Genomic DNA, 14,846 nt, shown 5'->3' on the forward strand with positions numbered 1-14,846 from the left:
CTTGAGAGCTCCTCATTTTAAAGACTACATGCTGGAACTGAGATGGAGACAAGCCTCATTCTCCTGTTTTGTTTTGTTTTTTTTAAATACGAGGCCTGCTCCGGGCCCTGGCCCTCATCCTCAGCCCTGCGCTCGGTCATCTGCGGAGCAGCAAGTATCTAACCGTGGGGACTGCAAGGCGATGGTTAAGAAAGGCCCAGTGTTTCCCTTTCATCTCTATTAATTAATCCTGGCTCCGTTTGCCCAGAGTACGTTGCTGTTGACATCACCTTTTCCTTACACTTTAAAGAGTCCCGAGAGAGATCGACTGCAGAACAAAACTGGACAAAGAGTCCATTTGGTAACCATTTTATTTCTCAATTACCAACCTACACGTATGGAAGAGATTTGCGCGCTATCCGATTTACACAACAATTATGCTTCAAAAGTTTAGAAATAAATAACTTTTTTTTTTCCTTGGACTCATTAGTTCGTCTACCAATTGTAATTGGTGTCAACTAACGAGTTTGCTCCGTGGCTTGCCCTTAATTACTGATAAAAGCGAAATTGCAACTCTAGCCAATCAGAAACTAGTTTCTTCATGAGAGTGTAGTATTCTTTTAAAAGCTCTATTTGTCCTAGTAAGTGGTTTTGTGTTTGGCTGAACCCTTCCATAAGCTCCCTTAACATAAGCAAAGGACTCTTAATAACTATATACAGTGAAGGAATATCATTACCGCCCTCATTCAAACAGATAAAACAAAGGAAATGTTTTATAAATTTCAAATGTATACATCATGACTTTAGCAAACTCTGAAATCTCATCCATCTGGCGGGAAATAGATATTCCTAGCCATAAGACTGAGAATTAACTGCCCCTTCCAATGTCTAATTTTTTTTTCTTCTAAGTATCCCCAACCTTTTGAAACAGGCAGTAAGAAACAGGAGAAACCTAACAGTCACGAGGCATAGTTAAGTCCTGATGGTATAAACAAGGTTTGGCTCAGGCCAAGATCCCACGTTAAAAATAATAGACATTTTGGAAATAAGCGTGTTAGGAGTTGGTGGATATTGGAATCATGCCACTGGGGAGACCCTGCAACTGCAAAGGCTTAGTTGTGGAAACATCATTCTAAAGACAGCCCTCTTTGTTGTTGTTTTTAGAAAACAAAAGAAACCTCTTCAGGATTATTGGATATTCTGAAGATGGGTTCTTACTCTATATGATATCCTATGATAATTAGGGTGCTTTTGATCTCAACGATCAGAAAGCCCAGTTAAAGGTGGCTAGAACAACAGGGGTATTTTTTTTTTTTTTTTATCACATAACTAGAAGTTAGAGATCAGAAGTCACCGGTTTGATCAATGCAAGCACCCACCATCATTCAAAATACAGCTTCTTGATACCTCTTCACTCCCATTGCCTCAGTGTATGTGACTCCCTTCATGGTCCCTAGACAGCTGAGGCAAGTGTAGGCTTCTCATCCCCACAAGATGATATCTAAAGGCAAAAGAGATGCAGCTATTTCTTCCACAACTCTTTAAAGAGCAAGGAAAGCTTTCCTGGAAATAACCCCCACTAATCTCCCCTCCTGTCTTATTGGCCAGAACTAGGCTACGTGCCCACTCTTCAGCCAATCCAATCACTGGCAAGGATTATCTCAGGCTCGGACCAATCACAATTCATCTCCAAAGGCTGTGGAGGGCCTCAGATTCCTGTAAAGTGCTTGGCACCTGGATACCTGAACAAAACGGAAAATTTCAGTAGGGAGAGGAGAAAGGGGGTGGCGGTGAATGATTTATTGGCAGGGTAAACAACAGCGCCTGTCACGCACTTAAGGAGGTTATTATTCCAAGGTAACCATTCTTAATGACCTCCAGTCAAAAGTGAAGGGTGAATGAAAGCATGAATCCAGAAGACAAAGTTGAGTGTGAGGCGTGGTCTGTGTGGCTTTCATACTTGCTTTCCCGACAAATTATTCTTCAATACAGGGGAGCATGTCCTGGCATTGCAAGGGGTTGTCGACAGCCAGGTGATGCAGTGGGGAAGGTAACCTGGACACCAGGGTAGGCTCTGCTACTAACTTGCTGGGTGGTGTCTGCTGGATCTGAGACTTCTGTGAACCTCACTGACTTCACCGTGGAGTGTGGGAGAGGGCCCAGAGGATCCCTGGTATCTCTTCTCACTTTGGAATTTGATCGATTTTCACTTTACCCACTGCCATGGGGAAGTCTCTCCTTTGTCTCTGCTTTCCAGCCGAAACAAATGGCACACCCAAATTCTCTCCTCGCCTTGAGATGTTTCTTATCTGTTAACTCTTTCTTCTCAGACTAGATTATAAGTGTCCCAGGGGCAAGACACTCCTTATGCTTTGCAGTCTCTTGTGTTCATTGAGTTATTTACTGAGGAGCTACTCAGTGCTATGTACTCTGTGACATGCTTGGCTCATACATGGTGGACACTCAGTCTTTATTTCCTTATTAGTTTTCTCCAGCAGTTCTTGGTGTCCTCAGATTTTCTTAAGACAGACAAAGTAGCACTACTAAGGTCGAGGTATTATATGTCTAGTTTATTATTATTATTATTATTATTACGACGATGAAGCCAGGCTTAATCCCACAGAATCACAATTTCTGTGAGTAAGGCAGCACTCCCTGCTTCCCAACACCAAGCACTCCTTTCACAAACACAGTTGCCATATATGGCGCTGAATGAGAGGAATTAAGAGGGCTAGTTCCCACAATTCACACTGGTCTTATAGACAAATGACAATGGAATGATTAAGGAACTTTATTATTTTTTTTATAAATTTATTTTTATTGGTGTTCAATTTGCTAACATATAGAATAACACCCAGTGCTCATCCCATCAAGTGCCCCCCTCAGTGCCCATCACCCAGTCACCCCCACCCCCCGCCCACCTCCCTTTCTACCACCCCTAAGTTTGTTTCCCAGAGTTAGGAGTCTCTCATGTTCTGTCTCCCTTTCTGATATTTCCCACTCATTTTTTTCTCCTTTCCCCTTTATTCCCTTTCACTATTTTTTATATTCCCCAAATGAATGAGACCATATAATGTTTGTCCTTCTCCGATTGACTTATTTCATTCAGCATAATACCCTCCAGTTCCATCCACGTCGAAGCAAATGGTGGGTATTAAGGAACTTTATAAAGGCACGTGAGAGGGTTTTCATATGAGAATGGAGAAGCAGAAGCTGAGGGACTTTAAGGTTCCTGTGAAGAATTCTTTTGGGCACACTTTTTAAAAATCTCTAACATTTTCCTTAAAATTTGTTTGGTAGTAACTTTAGCTTTTATGTGTGTGACCAAACTTTCTGTAACTCTTCCCAGGTTGACAAACAGGTGACTCTAGTATTTTGGAGGGAAAAAAAAAAATCCATGCAGTTGATTTCTTTTTCACTTCATAGTATCTTTATTTAGTTTTAGTAGTCTCTGGCATATTTAACTTTTCGAAGATTGGGGTGGTTATTTTGCAATTAAAAGTATACAAATGCCTGACGATCGGTTTCAGCACAGGATCAATAGCAACAGCAAAAAGAGCACCAGATCACTTTACTACCCATTCAAATGTAGTACCAGCTCTATGTGTGATGAGGTTTGGAATTTTTTGTAAAAATAAAAAGTATTATGGCAGATACTTTTATTACCCAACCAGTAGCCATTTCCTGCCCACACTTTCCTCCCTCCCTCCCTCCCTCCGTCTCTTTCTTTTTCTTTCTTTCTTTCTTTCTTTCTTTCTTTCTTTCTTTCTTTCTTTCTTTCTTTCTTTCTTTCTTTCTTTCTTTCCTTTCTTTCTTTCTTTCTTTCTTCTTCCTTCTTTCCTTCCTTCCTTCCTTCCTTCCTTCCTTCCTTCCTTCCTTCCTTCCTTCCTTCTTTCTTTCTTTCTTTCTTTCTTTCTTTCTTTCTTTCTTTCTTTCTTTCTTTCTTTCTTTCTTTCTTTCCTTCTTTCTTTCTTTCCTTTTCTTTCCGACAGGGGGGTAGGGGGGTGGGGGGCAGAGGGAGGGAGAGCGAGAATCTTAAGCAGGCTCCACACCAAGCATGGAGCCCGAGGCAGGGCTCAACCTCACAACCCTGAGAGCATGACCTAAGCCAAAATCAAGAGTCAGACACTTAATTGAGTTAGCCACCAGGTACCTCCACCTCTGCTTTCTACTTATGAATTCCTGGTTTTTTAAAAGCAGAGATTCATTGATTCTAGGGAATCCATTGAAGCCCAGGGATTTAATCATTATTGGTTTAGGGCTGAGCATATGACCTCATTTAACCAATGAGACATAAAGGGAAATGAAGTTCACTGGGCACTTCTCTTCCCCCATCAAACCATCGTTGCCAAATCAATGATCTATTTTCAGTCATCATCTTAGTCTCTTAGCAACATTTAAAGACTTGATGAGTTTTTGCCTTTAGAACATTTTCTTCACATGGCCCCTGGTTTTTATACTGCTTTATTGCCTTCTTCTTTATAGATCCTAGACGAGCTCTTCCTTCTCATTATCTCTAAAGTTGGGGCACCCTAGGGCTCAATCATTGGCACTTTTTCTATTGAAACTTACTCTATATGGTTTTATTCACGGCTTTAATATCTTCCATATATTGAGAATTTATTAATTAATTTCTGCTCCTCAGACCTCTTCCTGAGCTTAAGACATATATCTATATCTAACTGGGTGCACCTGGGTGGCTCAGTCAGTTAAGCATCTGCCTTCAGCTCAGGTCATGATCTCAGAGTCCCGGGATTGAGCCCCCTGGTAGGCTTCCTGTTAAGCAGGGAGTTGGCTTCTCCCTCTGCCACTCCCCCCACTCATTCTCTCTCTCTTTCTCTCCCTCTCTAAATAAATAAATAAAATACTTAAAAAGATTATATCTGATTTCTCAGCTTTACCACATGATGTTAAATAGGGATCTCAACTTTACTATGTTTTAGTCCAAAATAGAATCTTGATTTATATTCCATAATCCTGCTTCTTTTCCAGTCTTCTCCACTTCAGGAAAGGATAACTACCATTCTAGCCCATGCCAAAAAAATAGAGATAATCCTTGATTGCATTTTCTCTCTTAGCCCCTGACACAGTCTTTCAACTGGTGTATGCTCTTTACACTACCTCCAAAGTATATCTGGAATCTTCCACTTCTAATCACTTCTACTATCACCACTTTTCATCTTTCACTGCAATAATTTCTTTGCTATTCTTTCACTTGCACTTTTGCCTCCTGTGTCAGTTGGAATTGATTCCAACTCTATGTTTTAAAAAATTAACAGTGCTCTAAAGATGAGTTCATTTCTCTCTCACATCAGTTTGGTGGTAACTATTCCAGCATTATTTTGGCAGCTTCATAGTGTCACCAGGGACCCACATTTTACCAGGGCTTCTATCTTCCTATTCTGTAATCTCAGTTCAGGCTTCATCCTGGGACACCATTTTCATCCTCAAAGTCATCTCACAGTGAAATATTAGATGTTTGGTCCATAGTTGAGGTCCAAGGAAGGAGGAGATCTAACAGGTAAATAATGAGTCCTTTCCACCTAAATCAGCTCTCTGTAAGTACTTCCCTAGAAGTCCTGTTTACACTTCCCCTTATATATTACTTATTGGTCACAGCTCCTTCCAAACATGCTCCATGGAGCTGCAAAGGAAGTTTGGGAAATGCAGTGTCTATTCCAAGTGGCAATAACCACAGATTGAATTGGGGTTCTATTTCTAGGAGGGAATGGATCCTGGGGTAAGCTTGTAGCAATTTTTGCCATACAGTCCTTATATCAATTCTTCCCGAAGGGCCACTTAATTTTAAAAAATAAAATAAATCTGATTAGGACTTCATAGCTTAGCACTCTCTAAGAGCTTTCCATTGTGTTCACATTAAAACCTAATGACTCTGTCTTTCTAGCATTACCATTCTATATTCTGTCCCAGTTATTCCATTCTAGCAACACCAGCTTACATCCACCATGCTAAGATTATTCCCACTCCAGAGCCTTTGCGTCTGCTATTTCTGCTGCCTGAAATGTGTTTGTTTTCAGATCTTGGCATGATTCAGAACCTTACTTCATTCAGGTATAGTTTTGTCCTGTTTCCTGATGTCATTCTCTCATATGATGACTGCAGAGCTATGATCAGACTTCTATAGAGCTTAGTGTATGCAGCAAAATCACATCAAAAACATCCCACAATAAATACAATTTGAGTGTGTCCATGTAGGTATTGAATTATATTGCAAGTGCCAAGTTAATCAGTTACCTTTGTAGACATTTACTTGGACACTTATTAATTTTAATTTTTGCAGTTTAGCTTTTGTACTTTGGAGCCACTAAACTTTCTATTCCAGGTTTCTAACATTTTCTTTTTTATATAAGCTTGAAAACTTATATGCATTGAGCATTGTGCGATAGGACATACAAGAAAAGCTTCCTTGGATCACTGTGAAATTTTTTTTTTTTTTTGGATCACTGTGAATTTTACCCCAAACAACGCGCTGAAGTTGTTCTGACTAGAACCTTCCTCATTTTTAGAACATCTTAATGAGAAGCTTATTCATAAAAATTACACAACTGATGTTACTTCTACTATGACAGTCCAATCATCTACCCATGGTTTAGAATAGGGTTTTTCAAGCTCAGCACTACTGACATTTTGGGTAGAATAATTCTTTGTTGTTAGGGGACTTTCCTATGCTTTGTATGATGTTTAGTAGCATCCCTGGCTTCCACTCACTTAAGCCAGGAGCGATTTTCTGTGCTCCCTGCCCCCCCAGTTGTGACATTGTCTCAAGGACATTGCCAAATGTCCACTGGGGGACAAAATCATCGATGGTGGAGAAAGAACCATGGATTTAGAAACTAAAGTTGCCAAATCTATTAAACAAAACCCATACACTGATTTGTTAGCAGATGGGAGTGGACCGTGGACGGTTTCTTCAACCTGTAAAGCTTTGCAGAATTCCAAGTTTCGAACCTCAGCTTTGACACTGATCCTGACCGATCCCTTAACTCTTATGATTTGTTTTCCTTCAATTTTAAAATGGAGGCAATTAGACCTATTGTATCAGGCTGTTAATATGATTAAATGATTTGCTATATGCAAAGAGCCTCGCCTGGGGTCTGGCACACACAGAGGAGTTCAGTATGTGTTATTTCTCCTTTTTGAGTTCAAATGGAAAGAGCCAAATGAAAAACAATATTGTGGTTATTTCTGACATAGACCCAGCATGTGGGAAGGGGAATCACATGTGGGTGGAATGTGGTGTGTATGGGGGCGGGGGGGTGCCCTGCCCAACTTCTCAGGAGCAGAAGGGAACTAACAGCTGTCATGACACATGAAAGCCCCAAAAGAACTGTCAAAGGCACAGGGACTGAATAACTGAAAATTTGAAATAGAAACCATGGAACTATCTGCCACAGATACTCAAATTATACCTAAGATCCAGCCACTTCTCACCTCTCGTCTGGTAGCACTGTGCTTCGAGCCGCCAGCACCCCTTGCTTGAGGACTGCAGGAACCTCCTGCCTGGTGTCTCACCACTTGGCCCTTCCTGCTGTGTGCTTTGCTCTCAACACCAAAGCCAGAGGGAGGTTTCTAAAATGTCAATCAGAGTTAATCCCTTTTCTGCCAGAACCCTCAAATAGCATCCCTTCTCAACCCAGGTGAAAGCCCAAGTCCCCTCTCCCCACCCCGTCCTGAACTCTCATGTCATCTCCTACCATACAGCCAGGCCACCTGGTCTACCTCCAGCTCCTAAACTGTACATGGCACATCTCTCAGGGCATTCGCACTGCAGATGCCTCTACTTGGAACTCTCCGTCTGATGCATGGCTTCTTTACTTCCTCTAGGTCTGGACATGAACCTTCTCATCGAGACCTCCCCCAACTCACTGACATGGAAATGTAACCCACCACCAGACCTCATTCCAGCTGGGCCCCCGCTACTCCTTATCCCTGCTTCCTTTTTCTTTAAAGCAGGTACCACCGTTGAACATACAACAATTTATAAACACCCTAATCATAGTGAGGCTATTCCAGCTTTCTGCTCTAGGCTCCGTGAGGGGTGGAGGTGGGATATTGGATAAGAAGGAGCAAATAGAATAATTCACGGTAGAGGGAAAGGGTGGCAACACAATATCTTCTTTGGCTTTTTCTCGCAGCATCGTCATTAGTTTTCTATTGCTGCAAAACAAATGTCTATAAATGGCTTTCAACAATACCCGTTTATTGTCTCAGAGTGTCTGCGGGCTAGAAGCTCCGGTGTGGCATAGCTGGGTTCTCCATTCAGGATCTCGCCAGGCTGAAAGCAAGGTGTCAGCCGGGACTGCCATCTCCTCTGAGGCTCAAGGTCCCCTTCTGAGCTCACTTTTGTTGGCAGAATGAACGTCCTTGCAGCTCCAGGTCTAAGGTCTTTATCTCCTTGCCACCTCTTCATGGGGGCTGCTCTCCGCCTCTAGAGGCTACCCTCACATTCTTGCCATGTGTTTGCTCCCACATATGACAGCTTGCTCCTTCCAGGCCAATGGGAGAACATCTTCCACAGCCTTGAATCTGCCTGACTTTTCCCATCTCTGACTTCTAGGCCTTCTTTCAAAAGGACTCAACTGATTAAGTCAGGTCCGCTCACACTCAAGAACGGATTATACAGGGTGTACACACCAGGGGATGGGAATCTGAGAGGCCATCTTACAGTTCCAACTACCACAGCATTCCTGGGAGGATTCCACTTGGAAGAAGTCTATTACTTGGCCCAAAATTATCATACACATTCAAAGAAGGTTAGTCCCAGACAGTTGAGCACAGTGGCTAAAACCCAGACATACAGCTTTTGTCCTATAGGACATTCCTGGGGCTTGCTGGAGAGCGATGTATTTGGGACTGTCACTTGGGGGCGGGCGGCGGGGGGGGGGGGGGATGTTCATTAAGGTTTCTAGATTGATTGGTAACAGTGTTAGGTAGATGCTTGCCTTTTGGGGGATAAAGGACACATTTATTTGTGCATTTTGGTGTTTGTTTCTTTAAGTGGCACAGGCTTTAGAAGGTGCCTTCTGATTGGAAGAATCATGACAAATCTGTTCCTCCAGTTAGGAAGGATGCACTCTCCAGTCATGGAGATACCAGCCAATGTCATGCTGCCACCCCACATCTATCAGGAAAAGGGATCATCTCCATCAGCAATTTGGCAAAATTGAAACAAAGTAATTACAACACAACAGTGTCATAGGATCCATGACACCTGCTTTAAAAATAAATCTCCTGGCTTTGTCTTCCCCTTTATTTTCAATAAATGCTCCAGTATTATTGCCACTGCATTAATCTAGCAGCAGGAAACCATTATCCTATGACAACAGTCTCTCCCATTAACATTATCTTTTAATTTTAAGATTGTTTAGATGACTGCTAGAAGCTACTAAATTAAGATAAAATGAAGAAAGAATTATTTTCTTTAAGCCAAGTATTCAGTCAAATTACCCACCCCCAATCTTGATAGCACTGGCAAGAGAGACACCATTATTTTTGTATCAGATTACTAAATACTATTTGGGTATAAGTTGAAATTTCTAGAAATCTAGACATGCTTTAAATGTCATCTAGGAAATAACCATTAAACTTTGAATTTTTACTTATATTTTTTGCTCTATTGTATGGTATATATTGAGGACTTGAAAATACTGGTTATTTTTCCAGGAAGCAATTGTTGTAGTAAATAAAACAATAATGAAATCACAATGATGAAAGCTCAGTAAAGAAATAAAGGAACCATTTGTCTAGTAGAGTTTGTTCTGAGAAATAATTGGAATTTGGAGAATGCAGCAAAAATGAGACAGGAGGAAAACAAACCTAAATTAAAAGAAAGTTGTGATTGTTAGTGATTACTACTTAATGTTCGACAAATGGACTTTAAAGTGACCATTGTATCCTATTAAATGGTATCTGTAAGTTTTCTATCAAATATATTACGAGCATTTTTTCAAATAATAAGTAACTTGCTCACTCTCTGTTAATTTTCAAAATTCTCCTTTATTCTATCAGCTATATCCTCACACTTGCAGACATTCTTTAAAATCTCACAGTATCCGTTTTGTTCCAACCTTATCGGTTCCAGTGGTCTCAGGGCTTTCTTTCCAAAAGGCAGAGGCTGCGTACAACTGCAAATGAGGAATAGATCTAAATAATTATTAGAATAGTGATACTATGCATCCAATAGTCTGAATCTGTGATCCCCCACTCCCATGGGTAAACCTCGCATAAGAAAATTCATAGAAACCGAGTTACCGTCTTAATAGAAATTGTACTGGAAAAAAAGAGAAATGCTTAAATTGTGAATTCCCTATATTGTTAATGTAGTTCAAGTAGGCCATCAATATGTGTCCTATTTACTGATAGGTGCAAAATAGGTGGTGAGAGATCAATCAAAACCCCCTTCCATAAATTACCACGACTTCTAGAAATTATCAAAACTTCACTGGAGTGTCATACGTAGTCTTCCCAGCAATGAGTTATAGTCAATAATTCATTCCCTGACTGAGCTGATAACAGGCAGATATTCTAATAATGTGCCAGGATTTACTACTGGACACAGCAGTAAGTAGGAATTTCAATGCAGTGTTAAATGTTATCTCAGTGGAGAAAAGCAATAAAAACGGGACAGAGAGAGGCATCTGGGTACAATGCTTGGATGCTTTAACCCTCTAATTAGAACAAACATGTAGAAAGGTAGTGTTGTTTAAGTTTTCATTCTTTCTTTGAAGCAAATTGTTTCCAGAGTATTGTTCTGTAATGACTTCTCTTGCCCTTATTGTCAGAGAGCACAACAGATGGCTCTGAAAAAAATGCTGGGAAGAGAGTCTATTTTATTCTTGAAATGTTTTCCCAAATTTTAAAATGACTTCATTTGAATATTTTCCTTTTCAAGGAAACTTTCCTCTGAAAATGATCATCTTAGACTAAAGGTCTTAAATATATTTTCAGTGATTTCTTATCATACAGAGAAATCGACAAATTTGCTTTCTCTGTCAGAATGTTTTGAATCCAGAAAAGAAGTGGTGATTCATCAAAAACAATTTTATTATGAAATTTGATTTATGTTGAGAAATATAAATGATGACGTTATAATGTGTACCTCTGCATGGAGGGAACACATTTTAGTCAATTGAGTTATCCAATTTTATTATTTAAAAAAATCCATATTGGTTGTTCTTTTTATTCTAAAAAATTTATGGCACTGTGTAGAGTAGAAATATGTGTTTTTCAAGTCTATGGACAGCTATGGATTGAACTCGCCTAATTCCACCAGGGTCATTCATTACAATTAGATGAATAAACATTATCATGTTTTCATCAACTTTTTTTTTTTTTTTTGTGAGCAAACACAGCCCAGAATTATACTTTAAAACATTACATTTTATTACAAATATACATAGAGAAAAAGCTTAAGTATATCAATACTGTAATTAAAAGTGACACTAAAGAAGCGGTGGTTTGGGGCACTTGAAACTTCTGAGTTAAAAGTACCAAGAACAGTTAGCGGGAACATAAGGGGGAATGAATTCTATTTTAATACTTTAGTTTCTCTATCAATAAATGCTCATTTCCATCGTCATGGAGAGGAACAGTAATTAATGTTGAATGAAATTGCTATTTTCTACTGGATTTATAATTTTAATATATATTCTTACTAATAACTACCTCACATATATACAAATGGCCCAGTCATCTACATGCCCTCTTTTGTAACTATTACAAAATTAAATATACCTGTGATAAGATTTAATTCGACCTTAATAAGCATAGCCTGTCAACCTGCTAGACCATTCATAAGACCCTACTGAACATACAATATACTCACATATACCGTCTGATAATTTATCGTCAGTGATGTATGCAGAACGTTTGTGCTTGAATACTGTTGACAGAACTCAGTCCTAAAATTACGTAGTGTAAGCCAAATAATTTTTCTGTGATAGCAACACTATGGAATATTTTCATATATCAAGATTTGCCATAGTTCTGGGGCAGATTTGGGAGATTTTTAAGGTCCTGTTCCTACCCTAATAAATACATATGAAGAAAGTGAGTAATTTCTTGCCACCGTAAGAAAAGTGCCCTTGCTACATCAGGCAAAATCATGTATCACAGATGTTATTTTCTTCTTTCCCATCATCTTTTTTCACCTTTCCCATCATCTCCAGGAGTTTCAAATGTCCTAATCAAGCAGAATAATTAAAAACAAAATCTACATCTTAAATTATATTTCTAATCACAGCAATATCAATGCCGTTTCATTTTCCTCATGATCTTTTAATTATTTCATTGTGATCAAATCAACTTCTTCAATATGCTTTGACATCACCCTCCCAAGAAAGAGGTTAGGCTAGAACTTTCAAAATACTGATTAACATAATTTGGTGGGACATTTACTAAATGTAGATATTAGGACTGCTTTAGAAAGAAGAAAGAAAGAAGAAAGAAAGAAAGGAAGGAAAGAAAGAAAGAAAGAAAGAAAGAAAGAAAGAAAGAAAGAAAGAAAGAAGGAAGGAAGGAAGGAAGGAAGGAAGGAAGAAAGAAAGAAAGAAAGAAAGAAAGAAAGAAAGAAAGAGAAAGAAAATGTTCTAATATGGCCACTACCAATTCCTTTATCACATGAAACATCTGGTGAGATATTTACAAGAAATTTTGAGAAATATAAACAAAAGGCAGTTAGTAAATCTAAAGTATTATTATCAGTATTTAAGGCCAAGCTCCGGTTCTTTGAAATATAGTCTTTTAGATAAGTTGAGTTCTCCATAAAGCTTTATGCTTAAAGACGACAGAAGTCTCTGCCTCTACTTACCGTGCAGCGCCTCCCCACCCCCGAGCCACCACCACCACCACCATCATAAAACACTGGCAGGGAGCTCAACTACCATTCTTCCTCCTTGGATTTTCCCGTTACATCTGTCAGTAACTACCGTTCCCTCTTCTTTCCACACCTTTTACCTTTGGGAATTGTTGTCCTAGAATCAACCTTTTCAGATTCACATTGGCCGAACCTTTTGATCTCAAGGGATCTCTGTGATGGCGGCAATAAAGGTAGGCAGAATTTTAAAAAATTTATTCCTAAGAAGGCTGCCTTCAAAAACAGTGTTGCACTGACTTTAAAAGGTTAAAATATTTTTTCTTGAGAAACACTTGGGGCCCCTTTGTCAGGGAGGTTGCCACATCAGCATCAAATAGTCTGGCTGTCCCCTAGGCATGGAAGGCTGAACATGGGTGTGTGTGGAACTTCTGGGTGTCCACGGGAGGTTCTTAGAGAACTGTCACTGGGAGGAGGGAAAGATGACTTTGATTACGGACATAAATGAGAAGAAGGGAAGGTATGGACAAATCATGCTGGGGTGAGTCGGAGGAATGAGGGCTTGATCTAGGATCAGTATGGTTCCTATATTTAATTAGGATTCAAGTAAGAAACATTTTGAGTTTCTCTTTCTTTTCCAAAACACTGTATTATTTTTTTTTAAATAAAAGATTTGATTTATTTATTCATGAGAGACACACAGAGAGAGAGAGGCAGAGACATAGGCAGAGGGAGAAGCAGGCTCCCTGCTGGAAGCAGGATGCAGGACTCGATCCCAGGCCCCGGGGATCCCGACCTGAGCCAAAAACAGCCACTCAACCACTGAGTCACCCAGGCGTCCCCCCCCCAAAACACCGTATTCTTATCTCTCACTGTAGGTGAGGAGGCTAAATGAGGCATATATGATGGCAGCAGAGGTTCCTTGAACCACTGGGCACAATAGACTGTGATCATTTTGCATGTAGGCAATTCTACTCTGTACCAGGCTTATTACTTTGCACACCGTTTTGCCCGAGTACAGCATTCCCTTATCCATAGCGAACTTGTGTGTGTTTACCCAGTCCCTGTGGGTTTAGCATCAGTGGCAATAAAGGGTTGACAAGGCCACCTCACTTAAGCAGGCACTTTCAGACCACAGGTCTGGCGCCTCAGAGGACAGAGCCCTGCCAAACGCAGAGCGTGCAGAAACGAAGACCACCCAGAGGTGGCGCTGTGGTTAAAGTACACCTGAATCTTGATTACAGTGAACGTATTTACTTCCCAGCCCTCAGAAGAGAGACTGTTAGCCATTATCGCTTTTGTATTTCTATAACCACAACGACAGCAAATAAAGGCCTCTGGTAACACACTCCCACCCACTCCAATCTACGGGGACGCGTGTAAAGCCCTCACTCTCCACACAACTCGAGCCAAAACCCTAAAACCCCCTCCTAGGCCCCTTCTTGCCCACAGATCTGTAGTCAAAGTTCTATTCATGCTTTTCTTCTTCCTTCCTTCCTTCCCCAAAACTACAGGGATGCTTTGGATAATCAATCACTCAGCGATAGCCGATGGCTGACTCAATTTCTAGCATCTCATCTTAAAATAAAGATTTCATTTCACTGTCCATACTTCAGAAAAGGCCCAAAGTACCGCGGTTCATTACAAACCTATGTATTGTGTGTTCCGGTTAAGAAAATCATTTTGGAGAAAAAGGACACGTAACAGACCGTTTGGCTCCATTCCTCCATTCGTAGATGAGAAAATGAAGGGCCACAGCAGGAAATTTACTTGCACAGGACAAATCATGACTTAATGGTAGCCCACTAAGATCTTGTGTCATCTCGTTTTGATTATTATAAATTATTAACAAATTGAAACTGAACCAGGGAATTAAAATGTGTGCATTATTTGTTTACGGGGTTCCTTCCCTCATTTGGTTTAATTGAGTTTTCTTTACTAACCTTCAAGGAACATTACATCTTTTTAAGGTGGCCTTCTTTTCATCATACCCATCTGCAGCTGTTTTCCGTACTGGGCATTTTGATTACTATTA

At 40.1% G+C, this 14,846-nt stretch overlaps 1 long non-coding RNA gene across 3 annotated transcripts in view; it reads left to right on the forward strand.

Annotated features, from left to right (window-relative positions):
• The window catches only part of LOC144318391 (uncharacterized), a 103,874-nt gene extending 89,199 nt beyond the window's left edge, over nucleotides 1–14,675 (forward strand). The window contains exons 1-5 of one of the 3 annotated variants that reach the window (XR_013384266.1): nucleotides 1,686–1,836; nucleotides 7,825–7,953; nucleotides 8,558–8,753; nucleotides 12,976–13,047; nucleotides 14,326–14,675. This is a non-coding gene — a long non-coding RNA (uncharacterized LOC144318391). Of the gene's footprint in view, nucleotides 1–1,685; nucleotides 1,837–7,824; nucleotides 7,954–8,557; nucleotides 8,754–12,975; nucleotides 13,048–14,325 lie in introns of those variants that run through there. The other 2 variants (XR_013384268.1, XR_013384267.1) reach the window with 2 other exon arrangements.
• Nucleotides 14,676–14,846: the final 171 nt, after the last annotated feature.

The sequence above is a fragment of the Canis aureus genome, chromosome 8 (assembly GCF_053574225.1).
Source record: "Canis aureus isolate CA01 chromosome 8, VMU_Caureus_v.1.0, whole genome shotgun sequence".
In the NCBI taxonomy this organism is placed as follows: Eukaryota; Metazoa; Chordata; class Mammalia; order Carnivora; family Canidae; genus Canis; species Canis aureus.